Here is a 21,077-nt window from a genome sequence, read left to right on the forward strand (position 1 = left end):
CCTCATGCATCCCCCTACCCGATCTATCTATTATGGTAAACGGCATCACGCTCTCTCCTGCACCTGAAATCCGCTGCCTTGGGGTAACTCTCGACTCTGCCCTGTCCTTCAAACCTCACGTCCAAGCTCTTGCCACCTCCTGTCGCCTCCAACTCAAAATTATTGCCATAATCCATTCCTTCCTCAGCCCACAATCTACCAAAACTCTTGTGCATGCTCTCATCATCTCCCGCCTTGATTACTGCAACACCCTCCTCTGTGGCCTCCCAGCTAACTCTCTTGCACCACTCCAATCTGTCCTCAACTCTGCTGCCCGGCTAATCCACCTCTCTTCTCACTACTCCCCTGCTTCTCCCCTCTGCAAATCCCTCCACTGGCTCCCAATTCCCCAACGAATCCAGTTTAAACTACTAACACTGATCTACAAAGCCATCCACAACCTGTCCCCTCCCTATATCTCTGAACTAATCTCCCAATATCTTCCCTCATGTAATCTTCGATCCTCCCAAGACCTCCTACTCTCCTCCACACTTATTCGTTCCTCACACAACCGCCTCCAAGATTTTTCCCGAATATCCCCCATCCTCTGGAATTCCACGCCTCAACATGTCCGATTATCCACCACCCTCGGATCCTTCAGACGGAACCTGAAAACCCATCTCTTCAGGAAAGCCTACAGCCAACAATAACCGAGCTGCCGCCTCACCACCGCCAGAGCCGCCGCCTTACCACCGCCAGAGCCGCTGCCTTACCACCGTCAGAGCCGCTGCCTCACCACCGCCAGAGCCGCTGCCTCACCACCGCCAGAGCCGCTGCCTCACCACCGCCAGAGCCGTCGCCTCACCACTGCCAGAGCCGCTGCCTCATCACCGCCAGAGCCGCCGCCTCACCCCTACCTTCTGTCTCTTCCCAACTATCCCATAGAATCTAAGTCTGCAAGGACAGGGTCCTCTCCCCTCTGTACCAGTCCGTCACTGTAAACCTTTTTACTGTAAACGATATCTATAACCCTGTATGTAACCCCTTTCTCATGTACAGCACCATGGAATTAATGGTGCTATATAAATAAATAATAATAAAATACTGTGGTAGCCCCTTCATTCTCAGTATCAGCGGGGGTCCCCATGGTTTGATTCACAGCTATTACTAAAGGGCTGTTTCAGGATTTTAAAAAAAAGTGTCAAAATTTTCACATTGTCGTTTTGACGTTACCTCTGCAGTAGATGAAGATCGGATTGGCAGGCAAAGAGCCAGCGCTGGACTTGGGGTGGGTGAGTACAATCTGTGTTTGTTGTTTTAGATGTATAGAAGTGTTTGGACACAACTTTTTTTGTGATGGATACCCTCTTTAAGTGGTGGTCTATCAAAGTGTAGTGCTATAAAATTATTTACAGAGATGGAAATACAACCCACATCTGTGTAACCCAATTTGTTTTTTTTTAATTGCCAAAATAAATGTGAAAAGAAGCTACTTTACTTAATCTACATTAAATATTTCATAGAGCCTCTTCTCTACCTCTCCCATGGCAACTAAGGGGTTGATTCATCAAGACTGGTGTTTTGTGCATCAGTCTAGTTGCAGAATCTGCTGGAAAAAGAAGAGCCAAGTCCATTAAAAAGCGTGTGCTCCTTAATAAATTTGGCACATTTTTCAGCTACCATGCACCAAAGACAGAATGAAATTAAAGCCATGGATTGAAGTACATTGATGCTATAATTTATTCCCTGGGATGAAAAGTAGAGTTACGGTAATTTGTCGGGCAGTGCTAGGCCAAGTCCCCTCTGCTAAACTTCACCCACGTTTCAAAAAGTTTGCTAAGCTCGTGTAAAAATACCTAGAATTGTAACATTTTGAGCATGCATTTTTTCATATTTGCCCCTGTTTTATGCTAAATTTTCTCCCACAAACTTTTGATGAATCGGGGCCAAATGGGCTGATTCATTAAGACCGGCTTTGTGCATGGTAGTCCTAATGAGGGGCTCGCTGGAGTACAATGTGCCAAATTTGCTAAGAAGTGCACATTGCTTAATGATTTCATTACCTCTTCTGAGTGGCATGCACCTCTTATGTCACCCAAAAATACTACTCCAAATAGCATTTCTGGAGTACAAAGCGTCAGCATTTTTTAAAAATTTACAGAAATCTACTGGCGGCGATGAATGCAGATTAACAGATACTCCTGATTCATTAATTGTCATTTGATGATTAATGAATTAAGGGTATTGTACTACAGCGAGCCCTTCTTTAAGACTAGACCGCACAATGCCAGTCTTAATGGATCCATTGTCTGCAGAGGAGCCGTAGTAAAAAAAGTTTGTTAATCTTGATATATACTGACGAGCAAAAGGGTAGCAATGTTTTGAACTTTTGACTTTCAGGCTCCATATCTCACCATCCACTACTGCTTTGATCCTGAATCTACCATCATTTTATGGACAACCATCTTGGCTGTCTCATACATAAATTTGACTTGCAACTATTTAGCATATTGTTAGTTATAAACATTCTTGTCACTGCATTGCTACTGTTTTACCCCTAAAAATCTAAATTTAAATTTTTATTATTTTGTCAGTATTTTGTAAATCAACCTTAAGGCTTTCAACACTGCCTGATTCCTGGGCATGCTCTCTACCAGATTCAAGCATGTCTCAACCTAAATCTGATCCCAAATCTCTTCTTCATGTTCCTAAAGTTGGTTCATACTGATCGCCTCACTTGGGTATGTATGCAGCTTTTTCTTCAACTCTACCCACAAGTGTTCAATTGGGTTGAGGTCTGGGGACTGTGGAGGCCAATCCAGCACCTCTACTTCATTGTCATTGAATCCTTTCTTTCCAATCTCAATGTATGCTTCAGGTCGTTGTCCTGCTGGAACACTGTCATCCTTTTCATACCCATAGTACTCGAGTGTACGAAGTAACTCGTCCTAAAAGGATACTCACATACAGCCCAGCATTGAGATCTTCATCGATCTTGGTCAAGGATCTAATGCCTTTGGCTGTGAAACAACCTGGTATCAGGCTTCTGCCACCGAACTTGACAGTTCCTTCAATTTCTCGATCCGTTAGCCCCATTTTACATTATTTCATCCAGACCCATTTGCACCTATCAGAGCCTAGTCTATTGGCTTTCGGCTCATTGCTCCAAATCACCTGTTTCCAATCTTCTACTGTCCACTTTTTGTACTCTCTTGCAAACTCGAACCGACTCTTCTTATGACGATATTGAAATCGAGGCTTCTTCACCTTTTTTCAGGCCACCTTTCCAGACTTGTGTAACGTGCATCGCATGGTGCTTGCATTGATGTCTGTGATCTTACAAATTACAAATCATACAAGCCACCTCCACTACCATGTTTATTGTGCCAGAACTGATAGACCCTGTGATGAGCCGACTTGTTGAGTCCAATATTTTGCCCAGACGTCCACTTTTCAGCTATTGAATGGATGGACTGAATTCATTTAGTATTTTCCAACTGTCATTGGAAAAGTTTTTTCTTCATGGCTACTCCTTGATTTAAACCAATGACCTTTCACTTGGGAATCAGCCTAATAACACACTGATCTATTAGAGAATGTTATAACAGATTGTATTTTATAGTATACTGGAAGAAAAAGATTTTTCTACCACCAGGAGCAAAACAGCAACAATCCAATGACATGACAAGAATCTACATTACCAATCATATGCAAAATAGTAGCAAATCAAATACATGTATGATATAGCCAGATGATGGTCTATAAAATGATGGTAGTCTCACGTTAGCAGCAGTAGTGGATGGTGAGATATGGAGCCTGAAAGTCAATAGCTCAAAACATTGTTACCCTTTTTATCATTGGTGTAATTCTTTAAGGGTTATTCTCAAGTTGTCTCTTGGGCAGCTCACAGCTTTCCAGTCTCTTTCACTTACTGTTTTTTGGCATGGCAGTTTTTCCTCCGTGAGTGATAGTTCTAGTGAGTAACAGAACTGTAGTATTAATAGATCAATAAAGATCAGCACAAGTTCTGTTTTGCCATATTCAGCTACCAATGGCTTGTTCTGGATTCTACACTGCAATTACTGTTTTTACACTTAGAAATAATAGGGAATTTGAACAAGCACACAGCTCAGTGAGAGTTGTGATTAGACAACTTGCTCTGGGAGCAGCCAATGGTGAGGATCAGGGATTTTGCAGGCTTTATAACAGCAGCTTGTCATGAGTTAAGGTGGAGGGAGGTCAACAGCTATCTTCTGTATATAAATCAACTGGCTGGATAGAGGTGGCTGGTATGTTAGGAGCTAACCTCTACTGCACACACTTGGCCAGGTCCTAGGCAGGCTCTAGTGGCCAAGCTCTTTGGAAACACACTGTGCAATATGTAAAATAAAAGCTCTGGAGAAAGACAGGAGAAATATGAATTTGAAAATTGCTTATTTTCTGGCTAAGTAACTGAAGCAATTACCGTAAATAACAGAAGGATACCCCTTTTAAGGGATTGGCCGCTTTTTGCCATGAGTGTAGCTTTACTCACAAACTGACCAGAACTTCTGTCTGTAAAATGGCTGATGATGGAGGAGCATGAGACTTGGCCAGTCCGTCAGCCTCCTCCTATTGTAAATCACATCACAAAGGATAGGAAAGCCGTTGTCTATTGGAGGAGGCAGATGGACAGGTCTGGTCACATGCATGCTTCTCCATCAGTGGTAATTTTATTGTCAGTTTGTGAGGAAAGCTGCAATAACATACACAATGGCCATCCCCATTAAATGTGTTGTCTCCTGAAGACAAATTATTTCTGTGTCTATTTCGAGAGGAGTTACTGACTGAGGCATTTAACTTTGCTGAACTCTGTCAGGCCATATATTACATGGATGGCCATGTATCAGAATAACTATCATATAAAGCTGGGTTCACATTGTGTTTTGCAGTGTTCATTTGTAGTAAACACCAGAAAAATTCCAGAGCACATAACAAATATATCTAGTCCCCTATTTACTCACCTGAGGCAAAATGAGTCATCTTGGCCTCCATCTCTTTTGCAGTTGTCAGTATATATATATATGCTTTCTGCTGTATGGAATAGAGTAATCTGCTGCATGCAAAAGCATCCCTGTGAACTTCTTACCTGAAAGCATCCCCAGATCTAAGGTGTAAAGATTTTCCTTAAATCACCACTCTAGCTTTTTTTGGACTGCAGAGCTGGAGTGGTGCTACGAACAAAAGGTTCCTACAACTAATCTTATATTTACTACCCATCATCTTCTGCTCTTCCCAGCGCCCCTCCAGTCTCATGCTGTCATATTGTGACCCCAACTTTTGATGGCCAGAAGTCAGAGGTTATGCTCACAAGTCCTCAATGTAAGTCTATGAGAGCCGTGTTCTGGCCTCGTTCTAGCTCTCATAGATTTACATTGAGCTGTGACTTCCGGATTGCTCCAGCAAACACTGATGCAATCATGCGGGTCACAAACTGCTGGACACTAACCGGAGCGGCGCTGATAAAAGATGAAGACAGAGGCTGATAAGCACAAGACTAAGTGAACTTAGATTGGAAGCACCACTCCAGCGGTGCAATAAGTAAAAAGTGCTGGATTGGTGCTTTAAGGAGACCGCTAAGCTAACCTAGGTAGATCTATTGGCCTAGTAAGGCTCCTCAAGAAAAAATTTCCAAATAGTCTTTTCACGATAGAAGAGGAAAGGGTCACCAATCACACTGAATGGAAGTAGCAATCTTATAAGTCCACGTCAAACCATTCAAGAGCCTTACCACATAACTTAGGATATAAAGTCTTAGGACAATGTCTGTAATGTTCTGTAGAATATGATGGCACTTTATAAGTGAAATAATAATAATTGATAAAGCATACTGCTGAATCTGGGTTTTTCCCCTCATAACTACAAAGTAGGAGACTGGCTGCCTGGTTGAGAGGAATTGGTCTGTGGTCTACAGAGTAAAATTTCTACTTACGAAAACTGCCAAATTGATCTGTGGAGACGTATTAGCCATGCAAGTTTCTATGGGAAATTAAGTATGCAAATAACCTCTTCACAGAGGAGGCGAGCCCGGTTTCTTATGTTACCTATTCACATTCTTCTTATAGGGTTTATCCAGGGCTAAATTATTTTTTTACTATGAGTCAAAAAAACTAGCAGGCCTATAGTTGCTAACTACCTGTCTGTTCTACCCGGCGTTGGCTCAAAGAGGTCACCAACTACTCCAGGTTAAAAAGCAGCTCTTCTTCTACCGGGCTGCTCTGTCGATGGAGCGTTGCTACCGACATCATGCTGATTGACAGCCGGCTCCCTGCAGGCAGAGAGCATACTCTCAATCAGCATGACATCAGCACTCACGCCCCGTCAACAGAGCAGAAGAGAAGCCGCTGCTCTATTGATTTGATGTCAGCAGAAACTGCAGAATCACAACCAGTGCTGGGCAGAGCAAGCAGATGGTTAACATCTACCTGCCTGTTTAGTTCTTAGGCCCACAGTAAAAAATGAATATAGACCTGGATAACCCCTTTAAGGAGAAACTTTACCTCGTAGATCAACAACAGAAGTGTGCAAACACCACTGATTCCCTCCACCAAAGTTTCCATTTTCCGGAACCATGAACTGATGGCTAAAAACCGATGGGTCAACGCCATTAAGAGTTAAACACTGTTGGATCTGAAAAGATTTATATCAATGAAATGTCCAGTCTCGATTTTTCTACTATGGTGTTTTGGTATGGTACATTTTGGGTATATGGATTTCTATAATGCTTTTTGCGAAAATGTAATTTCTAGGTTTTCATTGCTGATACTTTTATAGACCTGCACCAGAACATCTATCTCTTCCTCTGTTGCAAACCACACAACATTAGGAAGTTATCGGAACACCGGGGAGTGAGATAGAAGGCTTCTCAATTTCTGCTCACTGACAATCTTTTCTTTCCCATTGCAAGCATGCGGCAAACAGCAGACGTGCAAATAATGTAGGAGAGCAGTGCGTTTCATGAGCTCGGTAACTGCGCTCTATTACACGGCTGTATACGTGACACAGGAGAACTATCGCTCATCACGTTTAGCTATTAGAGCTGCAAATGCTTTCTCAGTTCGGTTGCAGCAGATTGCTGTAAGGAATGAGGGTGGTATGGAGCGTTCATGGCTGTGATACACTAGAAATGTTCCATTACCATGTGTATAATATATAAACATCACAATCAGAACCTGATACAGAGTTGAGCAGCATGGCATCGACACTACTCACGTCTTCACAGATCACTGTTCCATGCACTTACTAACATGTAGCACTCTCTCCTTATACAGTACTATGCCTCAGCTGCTGCAGAACATCATAATACACGACTTACCAGCTACAGGTCATCATAATAATACTCGAATGCTGCAGTTTTCTTGCCAGTAAGTTATATTTCTATGAGTGGTGAACAGGAGGCTCTGTTTACTGTTCATAAAAAAGTTCAGCATCAGGGGTGTATTTAATTGTCCTTTCTACGGAATATGTTGTGTTACATGGATAAACGCGCTCGTGCTTTTATACTTTCATGGGAAACCCCCCACCCAATTATTATGCCTCCTATCATCATTTACAGTGGGCAGTTGCTATCCCATTATGAACGTTGTGTGAAGCAGGAGTGAAAATCCCTATTGGATATTATTATTTATTTATATAGCACCATTGATTCCATGGTGATGTTCATGAGAAGGGGTTACATCAAAATACAAATATCACTTAAAGTAGACAAACTAACAATGGTAGACTGGTACAGAGTGAACCCTGCCTTTGGGGCTTGCATTCTACAGGATGATGGGGAAGGAGACAGCTGGTGTTGAGGTGGCAGCGTGGTCACTGCAGGTTGTAAGTTTTCTTGAACAGGTGGGTTTTCAGGTTCTGTCTGAAACATCCGAATGTGGTGGATAATCGGATGTGTTGGGAGACAGAATTCCAAAGGATGGGGGATATTCGGGAGAAGTCTTGGAGGCGATTGGGTGATTAACGAATAAGTGTGGAGGAGAGAAGGAGGTCTTGGGAGGACCAGAGATTACACGAGGGAAGATATCAGGAGATTAATTCTGAGATATACAGAAGAGAATGGTTATGGATGGCTTTGTAGATTAGTGTTAGTAGTTTGAACTGGATATGCTGGGAAATTGGGAGCAAGTGAAAGGATTTGAAAAGGGGTGAAGCAGGAGTGTAGCGAGGAGAGACATGAATAAGTTAGGTAGCAGAGTTAAGGATGGACTGGAGAGGTGCAAGAGTGTTAGAAGGTAGGCCACAGAGGAGGATGTTGCAGTAGTCGAGGCAGGAGATGATTGGGGCATTGTAGCATGGCTAAAGGGTGTGTAGTCGACAGGAGGTATGTGTCACATAGGTGGCTTGTCGCTGTGATGTAGCCCGGAGTGTTTTCTTTATTTCACATAACCATGTATATATATGTGTTTCAGGACCTGTGGTGATGTCAGACCACATGTCTAATCATGTGATGGGTTTCTGGGTGTGGTTAGCTCTATATATGACAGATATGTGTGGAGGTGAAACCCTCCTGAGTGTGTTAAGGCTCCAGGACTGAGCCTGAAGGACTGGACACTTGCTTTTCTTTTCCTGAGCCAAAGGCTATTTGCTTGCTATTATTTTGCCATGTGGTTTATGAAGCAATAAACACTGTGAACTTTTAAAGGAACGTGCCTCCTGAGTGTCAGCTGCCGCACCTGAGTGAGTGAAATCCCTAGAGCATGTACAAGCATTTTAGTAGGTTGAGGAAATATTTTTGAGCTGGAGGCAGCGGTAGGTGGCGAGAGCTTGGATGTTCGATTTTAATGATCGTGCAGATATGTGTGGAGGTGAAACCCTCCTGAGTGTGTTAAGGCTCCAGGACTGAGCCTGAAGGACTGGACACTTGCTTTTCTTTTCCTGAGCCAAAGGCTATTTGCTTGCTATTATTTTGCCATGTGGTTTATGAAGCAATAAACACTGTGAACTTTTAAAGGAACGTGCCTCCTGAGTGTCAGCTGCCGCACCTGAGTGAGTGAAATCCCTAGAGCATGTACAAGCATTTTAGTAGGTTGAGGAAATATTTTTGAGCTGGAGGCAGCGGTAGGTGGCGAGAGCTTGGATGTTCGATTTTAATGATCGTGCAGAGTCAAGGGTTACTCCGAGGCAGCGGATTTCCGGTACAGGGGAAGCGTGATGTCATTTATTGTGATCGATAGATCAGGAAGGGAAGATATGCAAGATGGAGGAAAGATAATTAGTTCAGATTTGTCCACATTGAGCAGCTTGAGGAAGCAAGAGAAGAGAAGAAGGAGGATTGTTGTGATCCGGTGACCTTGGAGCAGCATGAAAACTTTCACTGGAGTAGGTGGTCACTATTCTGACCGCAAATCCTGATCTTAACACCGCAACTAGAAGTAGCCGTGGAGTGTACCTAACGAATCCTAGACAACTCGTCACAGCCGGAGGACTAATTACCCCTAAAGATGGAAATAGGAATACTATCTTGCCTCAGAGCAGAACCCCAAAGGATAGACAGCCCCCCACAAATATTGGCGGTGAGTCGGAGAGGAAAAAACATACACAGGCAGAAAAACAAGATTTAGCACAAGAGGCCACTCTAGCTAAATAGGACAGGATAGGACAGAGTTCTGTGCGGTCAGTATTAAAACCCTTCAAAAATATCCACAGCAGAATAAACAAAAACTTCCTCCATCTAACTAAAGACGAAGGAGCGTAAATCTGCAACTCCAGCGAATCCTACATTCAGAGCAGGAATACAATCAAAAACAAGCACACAGCCTGTGTGCCACAGAAAAAGAAACAGACACTTATCTTTGCTGAAATGGCAACCAAGCAGGAGAAGCCAGAAAGAGATCCATCATATCCCAAAAAACATTGACAACTGGCAAGGACTAATGAGTCCTGCAAGCCTAAATACCCCAGTCAGAACTGCAATTAGCAGATACACCTGTCCAATACTGCAGCCCAGAAACAACTGCATTACCATCTACTACCACCAGAGGGAGCTCAAAAGCAGAATTCACAAAAGAGGATATGGCTGATTGACACTCTGGGATTCTGGATAGCACAGAGGTGACATCTTGGCCAGATAGGTAGATCTGAGTGTCATCAGCATATAGATGGTACTGGAAGCCATAGGACTTTATGAGTTGTCCCAGGCCAAGGGTATAGATGGAGAAGAGTAGGAGTCCTTAGACAGAGCCTTGAGGGACACCAACAGAGAGAGGGCAAGATGGGGAGATAGTGTGGGAGTAGGAGACGCTAAATTAGCAGTTGATAAGGTATGAGGAGATCCAGGATAGGGCAAGGTCTTTGATGCCAAAGGAAGTGAGGATCTGTAGTAGGAGGCAGTGGTCAACTGTGTCGAAAGCTGAGGACAGGTCTAGAAGGAGGAGTATAGAGAATTGTCTGTTAGCTTTGGCTGTAAGTAAGTCGTTAGTAATTTTAGTCAAGACAGTTTTAGTGGAATGATGGGGATGGGAGCCAGATTGTAGGTGGTCGAAGAGTGAGTTAGATGCAAAGTGAGAGGAAAGTTCAGCGTGATCGTGCTGCTCTAGGAGCTTGGAAGCAAGTGTGAGCAGCGATGTGGGGTTATAGCTGGACATAGCGGTTGGGTCAAAGGAGTGGCTTTTTGAGGATAGGTGTGATTGTGACATGTTTGAAAGCAGAGGGAAAGGTACCAGAAGTTAGTAATAGGTTGAAGAGATGGGTTAGCGATCGGATAAGTGTGGTGGTGAGATTGGGGAGGAGGTGGGATGGGATGGGGTCAAGTGCAGAAGTTGTGAGGTGTGATTTGGAGAGCAGATAAGTAAGCTCTCTTTCGCTGATGTTGGAGAGGGAGGTTATGGGGGAAAAGCATTGGTCTGGTACACAAAGGGGTTGTGGTGGTCGAACAATAAATACTTGCCTTGTTTGATCTATCTCATTTTTGAAGTGCATGGCAAAGTCCTCAGCAGAGATTAGGGAAGTTGAAGGGGACAGTGGGGGGCGGAGGAGGGAGTTAAAAGTGTTGAATAGCTGTTTGAGGTTGTAGGATAAGGAAGATGCGAGGGATGTAAAGTAGTCCTGTTTAGCAGAGGTGAGGGCTCATTTGATCGCGAGTGTTGCTTGTTTGCATGCAGTAAAATCTTGTAAATGCGTTTTCTGCTAACGCCGCTCTGCAACCCTGAATAATTGCCAAAGCTTTTTAGTGATGTTATTGTGCCAGAGACGTCTATTGATTCCTCGCACTCTGCTATGCATGAGAGAAGTGACCGATTCAAAAGTTGATGTGGCATTGTAGAAAGTAGTGTCTGTGTCGTGGAGTGAAGATATGGATGCCAGTCGTAGAATAGAGTCAGAGAGTGTGTGAGTGTCTAGAAGTGTGAGATTTCTGCGGGGGTGCGCTAGTTGTTGAACATGGAAACTCCTGTCGCTCACTTCATCTTTTGGACTTACTCAGTGGTCCTCCTCAGCCACCCACACAGACGAACATGCATTAGACCTGGTCTTCACCCGTCTCTGTTCCCTATTAGTGATGAGCGAATATACTGGTTACTCGAGATTTCCCGAGCACGCTCGGGTGTCCTCCGAGTAGTTTTTAGTGCTCAGAGATTTAGTTTTCATCGCCTCAGCTGAATGATTTACAGCTATTAGCCAGGATAAGTACATGTGGGGGTTGCCTGGTTGCTAGGAAATCCCCACATGTAATCAAGCAGGCTAGTAGATGTAAATCATTCAGCTGCCGCGATGAAAACTTAATCTCCGAACACTAAAAAATACTCAGAGGACACCCGAGTATGCTCGGGAAATCTTGAGTAACCAGTATATTCGCTCATCACTAATAGGGAACAGAGACGGGTGAAGACCAGGTCTAATGCATGTTCGTCTGTGTGGGTGGCTGAGGAGGACCACTGAGTAAGTCCAAAAGATAAAGTGAGTGACAGGAGTTTGGAGGCTAGTGACTGGCAGGTGTCAATGGGGATATTGAAGTCACCAATGATGATGGTGGGAATGTCAGAGAGAAAATGAAGAATCAGCACGGTAGCTCAGTGGTTAGCACTGCAGCCTTGCAGCGCTGGGGTCCAGGGTTCAAATCCCACCAAGGACAACATCTGCAAGGAGTTTGTATGTTCTCCCCGTGTTTGCATGGGTTTCCTCCCGGTTCTCCGGTTTCCTCCCAAACTCCAAAGACATACAAGGAGTTTGTATGTTCTCCCTGTGTTTGTGTGGGTTTTCGCCAGTTTCTCCGGTTTCCTCCCACACTCCAAAGACATACTGATAGGGAGTAGAGATGAGCGGTGTTCGAGTCGAACTGTTCACCAATTTCAAATTCGAGCTGTTTTGGGCGGTGTTCGAGTCGTTCGACGAACTCAAACAATTTGCTTAAAATTCGCCTGTTCTTGTTTCTGTACGTTAACTGTTCATTCACCAAAAGCCTAACTTGATTTTCACATTAAAACTGTTTATCAATGTTAATAGACTGTTTCAGTGTATAGTGTACGGGGAAGGGGGGGCGGGGGATAAATCTGTGCTGAAATAATGTCGATCTCCATTTTTTTTTTCTTTACCGCATTTACAGTGGGGCGGTGCAGTCTCTCAGCCTATCAGCAGTGCACACACACACAGCAAAGTGCATGTGATGCACACAAACAAGGGCATATGTCATTAGCTGTGTATGTCACATGTCCTTGCCCTATTATAACCAGCCATTTTCCCAGTCGCCACCATTTCCTCACTGCTACAGCTTAGTGTTAGACGGCACCGCTGCTGCTGTGGGCGCTATACAGTATAAGAGTGTGAATTGCGAGCGAATTTGCAGTTAGAGAGAGATAGGTTTAGGGACTAGTTGTAATATCAGCCCTTTTCAGGGTAGGTTACAGCAGTTCATAGCACTTTTTGCCAGGCAGGTCTGTGCCAGTGCTGTGCAAGTGTTTGTCACAGCATTTGGTGTAATCTAGCTCAGCCAATCCTTTTGGGCTAGTAGCATTGTCTGGTAGTCATCTAAGTAGCCCGCCTGTGAAGCTAGCTACACCGCCTGTGTATCTAATAATTTTTTACTAAATATAACCCAGTAAATCATTTTGGGCCTAGTGTTATGCTGTGCTATCAGGCAACACAGTGTGCAGTAATCAGCGCACATACAGTGATATGGCAATAACCCAAAAAACAAATAGAACAAGCTCTGAGACGTGGAATCTCTGCAGACTGCAATACCTGAACCTATCCTCACACAACTAAAAGCAGCAGTGGATTGCGCCTAACACTACCTATGCAACTCGGCACTGCCTGAGGAGCTGACTAGCCTGAAGATAGAAATACAAGCCTGACTTGCCTCAGAGAAATACCCCAAAGGAATAGGCAGCCCCCCACATATAATGACTGTTAGCAAGATGAAAAGACAAAACGTAGGAATGAAATAGATTCAGCAAAGTGAGGCCCGATATTCTAGACAGAGCGAGGATAGCAAAGAGAACTATGCAGTCTACAAAAAACCCTAAAGCAGAACCACGCAAAGGGGAGCAAAAAGACCCACCGTGCCGAACTAACGGCACGGCGGTGCACCCTTTGCGTCTCAGAGCTTCCAGCAAAAGAGAATAGCACAGCTGGACAGAAAAAACGGAAACAAAACAAAGTAACACTTATCTAGCAGAGCAGCAGGCCACAGGAAAGATGCAGTAGCTCAGATCCAACACTGGAACATTGACAAGGAGCAAGGAAGACAGACTCAGGTGGAGTTAAATAGCAAGGCAGCCAACGAGCTCACCAAAACACCTGAGGGAGGAAGCCCAGAGGCTGCAATACCACTTGTGACCACAGGAGTGAATTCAGCCACAGAATTCACAACAGCCTAGTAGCTGTGTCTGCACATCAGCGGAGTAGCCTGCCTATGAAACTAGCTGCACCGCCTATGTATCTAATATTTTTTTACTGCATCTAACCAAGTAAATCCTTTTGGGCTAGTACCACAGTTTGGCCACTCAGCTCTGCTCGGTTTCCATCCATCGTTTTTTTGTGCCAACAACTACAGAGTTGCCAAATAATTAAGCACCAAAATGAGTGGCAAAAGGCCTGCTGCTGGTGGGAAGGGGAATAGGCATGTTGGAAAGGGAGAAAAAGGTTGTGTCCATGGGGTAGGTGGTAAAGCAACAGTAACATCTGCAGAAGAAAGACCATCTTCCAGCCAAAGTAAGATGTCTACTTCTTTTCGTGGACAATCTGATATGATCCCTTTCTTACGACCATCGCTACGAGCATCGCTACAAATTCCAGATGAGGCACAAAAACAGCAGGTGCTTGAATGGATATCAAGTGTTCGTTCAAGTGGGCTTCCCTCCACCTCAACTTCAACATCACAAATACTCCAGTCCTCAGAGGTATCACCCCAATCGCACTTGCTTCCTCACAGCTCCCAAGTCTCCAGCCGAGTATGGGGTAACACAGATGGTTGAGTCTGCTGAGCTGTTTACTCATACTATAGCCTGGGAATCAGAGGTCTGCTCCAGAGCTTCTGTGAATCCAGACTAGGAAATGATCTGCACTGATGCCCAGAATCTTTGTGAGTCGGATCCAGGCCCAGATGAAGAAGGTTATGAGCATAATGTAGACCCTCGTTCCCAAACTGTAACTCCTGTTGGTGGAGACAATGAGGAAGATGATGAGACTGAGATACCTAATTGGAATTAAACTTGACTTTTCAGTCAGGGCAGGAAGAGGTTGGCTCTGAGGACGACAGGTGTGAGAACACACAGGGTGATGAATTGATGACGAGGTTGGAGACGCCCACTTACTGTCAACGCACAGTCCGCCAGTCCATGAGGTCAGCAGAGGAGGTGGATGCTAGTGATGACGAGGTTAGGTTGCGCCTTCCTGGACAGAGACGGAATACTGGAATCACATCAACAACTGCATCCTCAACCACAGCTGTGCCTCTGAACACAAGTCGTGGTGGCTCTTCAGGTCGCATGGGCTCTAAGCCTTGCATAGCCTGGGCATTTTTGGAGATCACAAAGGATGACCCAACTCATGTTGTCTGTAAGATTTGTCACCAAAATCTCAGTAGAGGCCAAAAAATGAATAGTTTGAGTACTTCATGCATGAACCGTCAAATGGATATGAGGCATAAGTTGCAGTGGAAAGCTCACTGTGCTACAATGCGGCCTAGTGAGCCGGGCCAACCAATGTCTGCTCCATCAAGTGCATCCGCGGCCTCATCATCCTCTGTGACTGTGGGGACAGCAGTCACATCTCTTTACCCACAACAGCCAGTGTGATTGGCAGGTCATCAGTACATTTGCAAGTGGAAACACCTGCTGGTGTTGAGCGCTCTCCGACATCGAGACTACCACATTTTGATCAAGGCAACATATCTCCTCTTGCACCTTCCTCAGAGACCAGCAGTTTGCCGGGGACACCCTTCTCAACCCCGTCTAAGCACGGTAGCCAGCCTTCGGTCCCTCAGATGTGGACAAGTAAAAGAGCATTTCCTCCTAGCCATGACAAAGCTAAGAGGTTGAATTTCACCATCTGCAAGCTGTTATCTACAGAAATGCTGCCTTTCCGCCTGGTGGACACAGAGGATTTTCAAGACCTTATGTCCGTCGCAGTGCCCCAATACCAGATGCCCAGTCGCCACTACTTCTCAAAGAAAGCTGTGCCTGCGCTACACCAGTATGTCGCACACAACATCACCGCTTCCTTGAGAAACTCTGTGTGTGACAGGGTGCATTTCACCACAGACACTTGGGCGAGTAGACATGGACAGGGGCGTTACATGTTGGTGACTGGGAACTGGGTAACTATGGTGACAGCAGAAGGGGCTGCTGTCCAAGTCTTGCCGTCCCCACGAGTTGCGTGTCGATCCTCTGTATCTATAAGTTCCCCCACTGCTTCTGCCTCCTCAACCTCCTCTCAGTCCTCCACCTGCACCCAAAGCCTGTCTGGTAGTGCCACCCGTGTTCTAACTGCGCTGAAGGAATCCTGCACACCTCTTTACTATGCTGTCACCAGGGCTCAACGACATCAGGCGGTGTTTACCTTGAAATGTCTGGGAAATGTGAGTCACATAGCTGAGGAGTTGTGGTCAGCTCTGGAGACCGAGTTCCATCAATGGTTGTCTCCACTGAACCTGCAGCCAGGGAATGCCGTGTGCGACAATGCTGCAAACCTGGGTGCGGCCCTTCGCCTGGGCAATGTCACACACGTGCCTTGTATGGCTCACGTTTTGAACCTGGTTGTCCAGCAATTTTTATCCCACTATCCCGGACTAGATGGGCTTCTGCAGAGGGCATGGTCGCTGCGTGCTCAATTCCGCCATTCGCATCCCGCAGCTCAACGACTTACATCTCTACAGAAGTTGTTGCGCCTGCCAGTTCACCGGCTGAAATGCGATGTGCCCACAAGGTGGAATTCAACTCTGCACATGTTGCAGCGACTGTGACAGCACCAACGAGCCTTGGTGCAATACGTTATGATGTATAGCCTGGGCCAACGAGATCCAGAGGTGGGGCAAATCACACTGCAGGAGTGGTCTCAGATCAGGGACCTATGCACCCTTCTGCACAGTTTTGAAATAGCGACAAAGATGTTTAGTGCTGACGATGCCATTATTATGCATGACTATTCCGGTCATTTACATACTGGAGCACACCTTAAACAGTATTCAGAGTCAGGTGGTGGGACAAGAGGAGGAGGAGGAACATGAGGAGTCGTATGCGGAAGGGATAACATCTCCAAGGTCCAGACGGTCGGCAGCACCAAGGAGGTTGGCATTGGAGGGTGGGGAAGAGGGATTACCGAGGGCGCATGGTAGCAGCCAAACTATTGAGGAAGGTGCAGGAGCCTAGGAAGAAGTGGAGGACGAACTGGGCATGGAAGACTCATCAGATGAGGGAAACCTTGATCAAATTTCTGTTGTGCAAGGTTGGGGGGAGAGGGCAGAGGAAGGAAGCATGATTCTCACCTCGCCACCACCAAGACAGCAAGGACTTGGTCCTTCAGGATGCGCAAGACACATGAGTGCCTTCTTGCTGCACTACCTGCAACATGACCCTCGGATTGTCAGAATCCGAAGTAATGCCGTCTACTGGGTTGCCACACTCTTACGTCCCCGGTACAAAAGTAAATTTGGTGAAATAATTCCTGCCATAGAAAGGGATTCACGCATGCAGGAGTATCAGCAGAGACTGTTACAGAATCTTACATCTGCTTTTCCACAAAACACCAGTGGTGCACGTAGTGAATCTCTGAGGTCTAACTTGCCAATTGTGGGACTGTCGAGTCATCACTCAAACCGTAACAGTAACATCGTATCTGGTGGTAAGAGCAATTTTTTCCAATCATTTCAAGAATTTTTTAGACCATCCTTTGCAAGGCCACAGGAGACAAGAAGTCTTGACGCATAGCCAACGCCTAGAGAGCATGGTACAGGAGTATCTCCAAGTTAACATCAATGCCATGACTGTGGAACTGGACCCTTGCTCATTTTGGGTTTCCAATCTGGAAAAATGGCCTGAGCTTGCCACTCAAGCCTTGGAGATCTTGTTGTGCCCCGCAGCCAGCGTTCTCTCTGAAAGTGTGTTCAGCGCTGCTGGTGGTGTGCTGACAGATAAGCGCACGTGGCTGTCCAGTGAGAATGTAGACAGACTAACATTCATCAATATGAACAAATCCTGGATCCGCAAGGACTTTTCTACCCCTGTGTCATCCTGGGGAGACTAAAATCTTGATGATTTTTGAAAATCGACTCACCAACCATTTTAAGAAACTCTGGGGAAATTGATGCCACTTAAGTGGTGTCTGTGACCCAATTTTTGGAAAAAGTGGAGACTCTTTTTCGAGTCCCCTTTCTGTATTTTACATGACGTTGACATCGTGAATTCCAGGTGGGTGGCGTCGCTCCACCCCCCTTTTAACCTTTAGAAACTACATACACTATGACTTGGGGTAACACAGATGGTTGAGTCTGTAGAGCTGTTTACTCATACTATGGCCTGGGATTCAGAGGTCTGCTCCAAAGCTTCAGTGTCTGCTAGTCAGCAGAGTAGCCCACCCATGAAGCAAGCTACACTGCCTGTTTATCTAATTACTAATTTTTAACTACATCTAGCCCAGGCAATACTTTGGGCCTAGTAGCAGTGTCTGCTACTCAGCAGAGTACCCCACCCATGAAGCAAGCTAAACCGCCTGTTTATCTAATTACTAATTTTTAACTGCATCTAGCCCAGGCAGTACTTTGGGCCTAATAGCAATGTCTGCTACTCAGCAGAGTGCTACACCCATGAAACAAGCTACACCGCCTGTAGATCTAATTACTATTTTTTAACTGCATCTAGCCCAGGAAATCCTTTTGGGCCTAGTAGCAGTGTCTGCTACTCAGCAGAGTACCCCACCCATGAAGCAAGCTACATCGCATGTAGATCTAATTACTAATTTTTATCTGCATCTAGCCCAGGAAATCCTTTTGGGCCTAGTAGCAGTGTCTGCTACTCAGCAGAGTACCCCACCCATGAAGCAAGCTACACCACCTGTTTATCTAATTACTAATTTTTAACTGCATCTAGCCCAGGAAATCCTTTTGGGCCTAGTAGCAGTGTCTGCTACTCAGCAGAGTACCCCACCAATGAAGCAAGCTATACCGCCTGTTTATCTAATTACTAATTTTTAACTGCATCTAGCCCAGGCAATACTTTGGGCTTAGTAGCAGTGTCTGCTACTCAGCAGAGTACCCCACCCATGAAGCAAGCTACACCGCCTTCTTCCTTTCTCAATCTAACCCCTCGGCTCTGGTGTGTCTGCTCTCCCTCCAGCCCTCTCCTTCTCACAGGTGGACTACCGCGTGTATTCACACTGTTACATAGTTACATAGTTATTAAGGTTGAAGGAAGACTATAAGTCCATCAAGTTCAACCCATAGCCTAACCTAACATGCCCTAACATGTTGATCCAGAGGAAGGCAAAAAAAAACCCATGTGGCAAAGAGTAAGCTCCACATTGGGGAAAAAAATTCCTTCCCGACTCCACATATGGCAGTCAGACTAGTTCCCTGGATCAACGCCCTATCAAGGAATCTAGTGTAGAAACCCTGTAACATTATGCTTTTCCAGAAAGGTATCCAGTCCCCTCTTAAATTTAAGTAATGAATCACTCATTACAACATCATACGGCAGAGAGTTCCATAGTCTCACTGCTCTTACAGTAAAGAATCCGCGTCTGTTATTATGCTTAAACCTTTTTTCCTCCAAACGCAGAGGATGCCCCCTTGTCCCTGTTTCAGGTCTATGATTAAAAAGATCATCAGAAAGGTCTTTGTACTGTCCCCTCATATATTTATACATTAAAATAAGATCACCCCTTAGTCTTCGTTTTTCCAAACTAAATAGTCCCAAGTGTAATAACCTATCTTGGTATTGCAGACCCCCCAGTCCTCTAATAACCTTCGTCACTCTTCTCTGCACCCGTTCCAGTTCAGCTATGTCTTTCTTATACACCGGAGACCAGAACTGTGCACAGTATTCTAAGTGTGGTCGAACTAGTGACTTGTATAGAGGTAAAATTATATTCTCCTCATGAGCATCTATGCCTCTTTTAATGCATCCCATTTTATTTGCCTTTGTAGCAGCTGCCTGACACTGGCCACTGAATATGAGTTTGTCATCCACCCATACACCCAGGTCTTTTGCATTGACGGTTTTGCCCAGAGTTTTAGAATTAAGCACATAATTATACATCTTATTACTTCTACCCAAGTGCATGACCTTACATTTATCCCCATTAAAGCTCATTTGCCATTTATCAGCCCAAGCTTCTAGTTTACATAAATCATCCTGTAATATAAAATTGTCCTCCTCTGTATTGATTACCCTGCAGAGTTTAATGTCATCTGCAAATATTGAAATTCTACTCTGAATGCCCCCTACAAGGTCATTAATAAATATGTTAAAAAGAAGAGGGCCCAATACTGACCCCTGTGGTACCCCCACTGCTAACCGCTACCCAGTCCGAGTGTGCTCCATTAATAACCACCCTTTGTTTCCTATCCCTGAGCCAGCTCTCAACCCACTTGCACATATTTTCCCCTATCCCCATTATTCTCATTTTATGTATCAACCTTTTGTGTGGCACCGTATCAAAAGCTTTTGAAAAGTCCATATACAGTGGGGCAAAAAAGTATTTAGTCAGTCAGCAATAGTGCAAGTTCCACCACTTAAAAAGATGAGAGGCGTCTGTAATTTACATCGTAGGTAGACCTCAACTATGGGAGACAAACTGAGAAAAAAAAATCCAGAAAATCACATTGTCTGTTTTTTTATCATTTTTTTTGCATATTATGGTGGAAAATAAGTATTTGGTCAGAAACAAACAATCAAGATTTCTGGCTCTCACAGACCTGTAACTTCTTCTTTAAGAGTCTCCTCTTTCCTCCACTCATTACCTGTAGTAATGGCACCTGTTTAAACTTGTTATCAGTATAAAAAGACACCTGTGCACACCCTCAAACAGTCTGTCTCCAAACTCCACTATGGTGAAGACCAAAGAGCTGTCATAGGACACCAGAAACAAAATTGTAGCCCTGCACCAGGCTGGGAAGACTGAATCTGCAATAGCCAACCAGCTTGGAGTGAATAAATCAACAGTGGGAGCAATAATTAGAAAATGGAAGACATACAAGACCACTGATAATCTCCTTCGATCTGGGGCTCCACGCAAAATCCCACCCCGTGGGGTCAGAATGATCACAAGAACGGTGAGCAAAAATCCCAGAATCACGTGGGGGGACCTAGTGAATGAACTGCAGAGAGCTGGGACCAATGTAACAAGGCCTACCATAAGTAACACACTACGCCACCATGGACTCAGATCCTGCAGTGCCAGACGTGTCCCACTGCTTAAGCCAGTACATGTCCGGGCCCGTCTGAAGTTTGCTAGAGAGCATTTGGATGATCCAGAGGAGTTTTGGGAGAATGTCCTATGGTCTGATGAAACCAAACTGGAACTGTTTGGTAGAAACACAACTTGTCGTGTTTGGAGGAAAAAGAATACTGAGTTGCATCCATCAAACACCATACCTACTGTAAAGCATGGTGGTGGAAACATCATGCTTT

At 44.9% G+C, this 21,077-nt stretch overlaps 1 protein-coding gene across 1 annotated transcript in view; it reads left to right on the forward strand.

Annotated features, from left to right (window-relative positions):
* Positions 1-21,077, forward strand: part of CAMKMT (calmodulin-lysine N-methyltransferase) — a 553,085-nt gene that overhangs the window by 410,026 nt on the left and 121,982 nt on the right. The gene's annotated exons all lie outside the window — the stretch shown is intronic.

This window comes from Ranitomeya imitator, chromosome 5 (genome assembly GCF_032444005.1).
Source record: "Ranitomeya imitator isolate aRanImi1 chromosome 5, aRanImi1.pri, whole genome shotgun sequence".
NCBI classification, from domain to species: domain Eukaryota; kingdom Metazoa; phylum Chordata; class Amphibia; order Anura; family Dendrobatidae; genus Ranitomeya; species Ranitomeya imitator.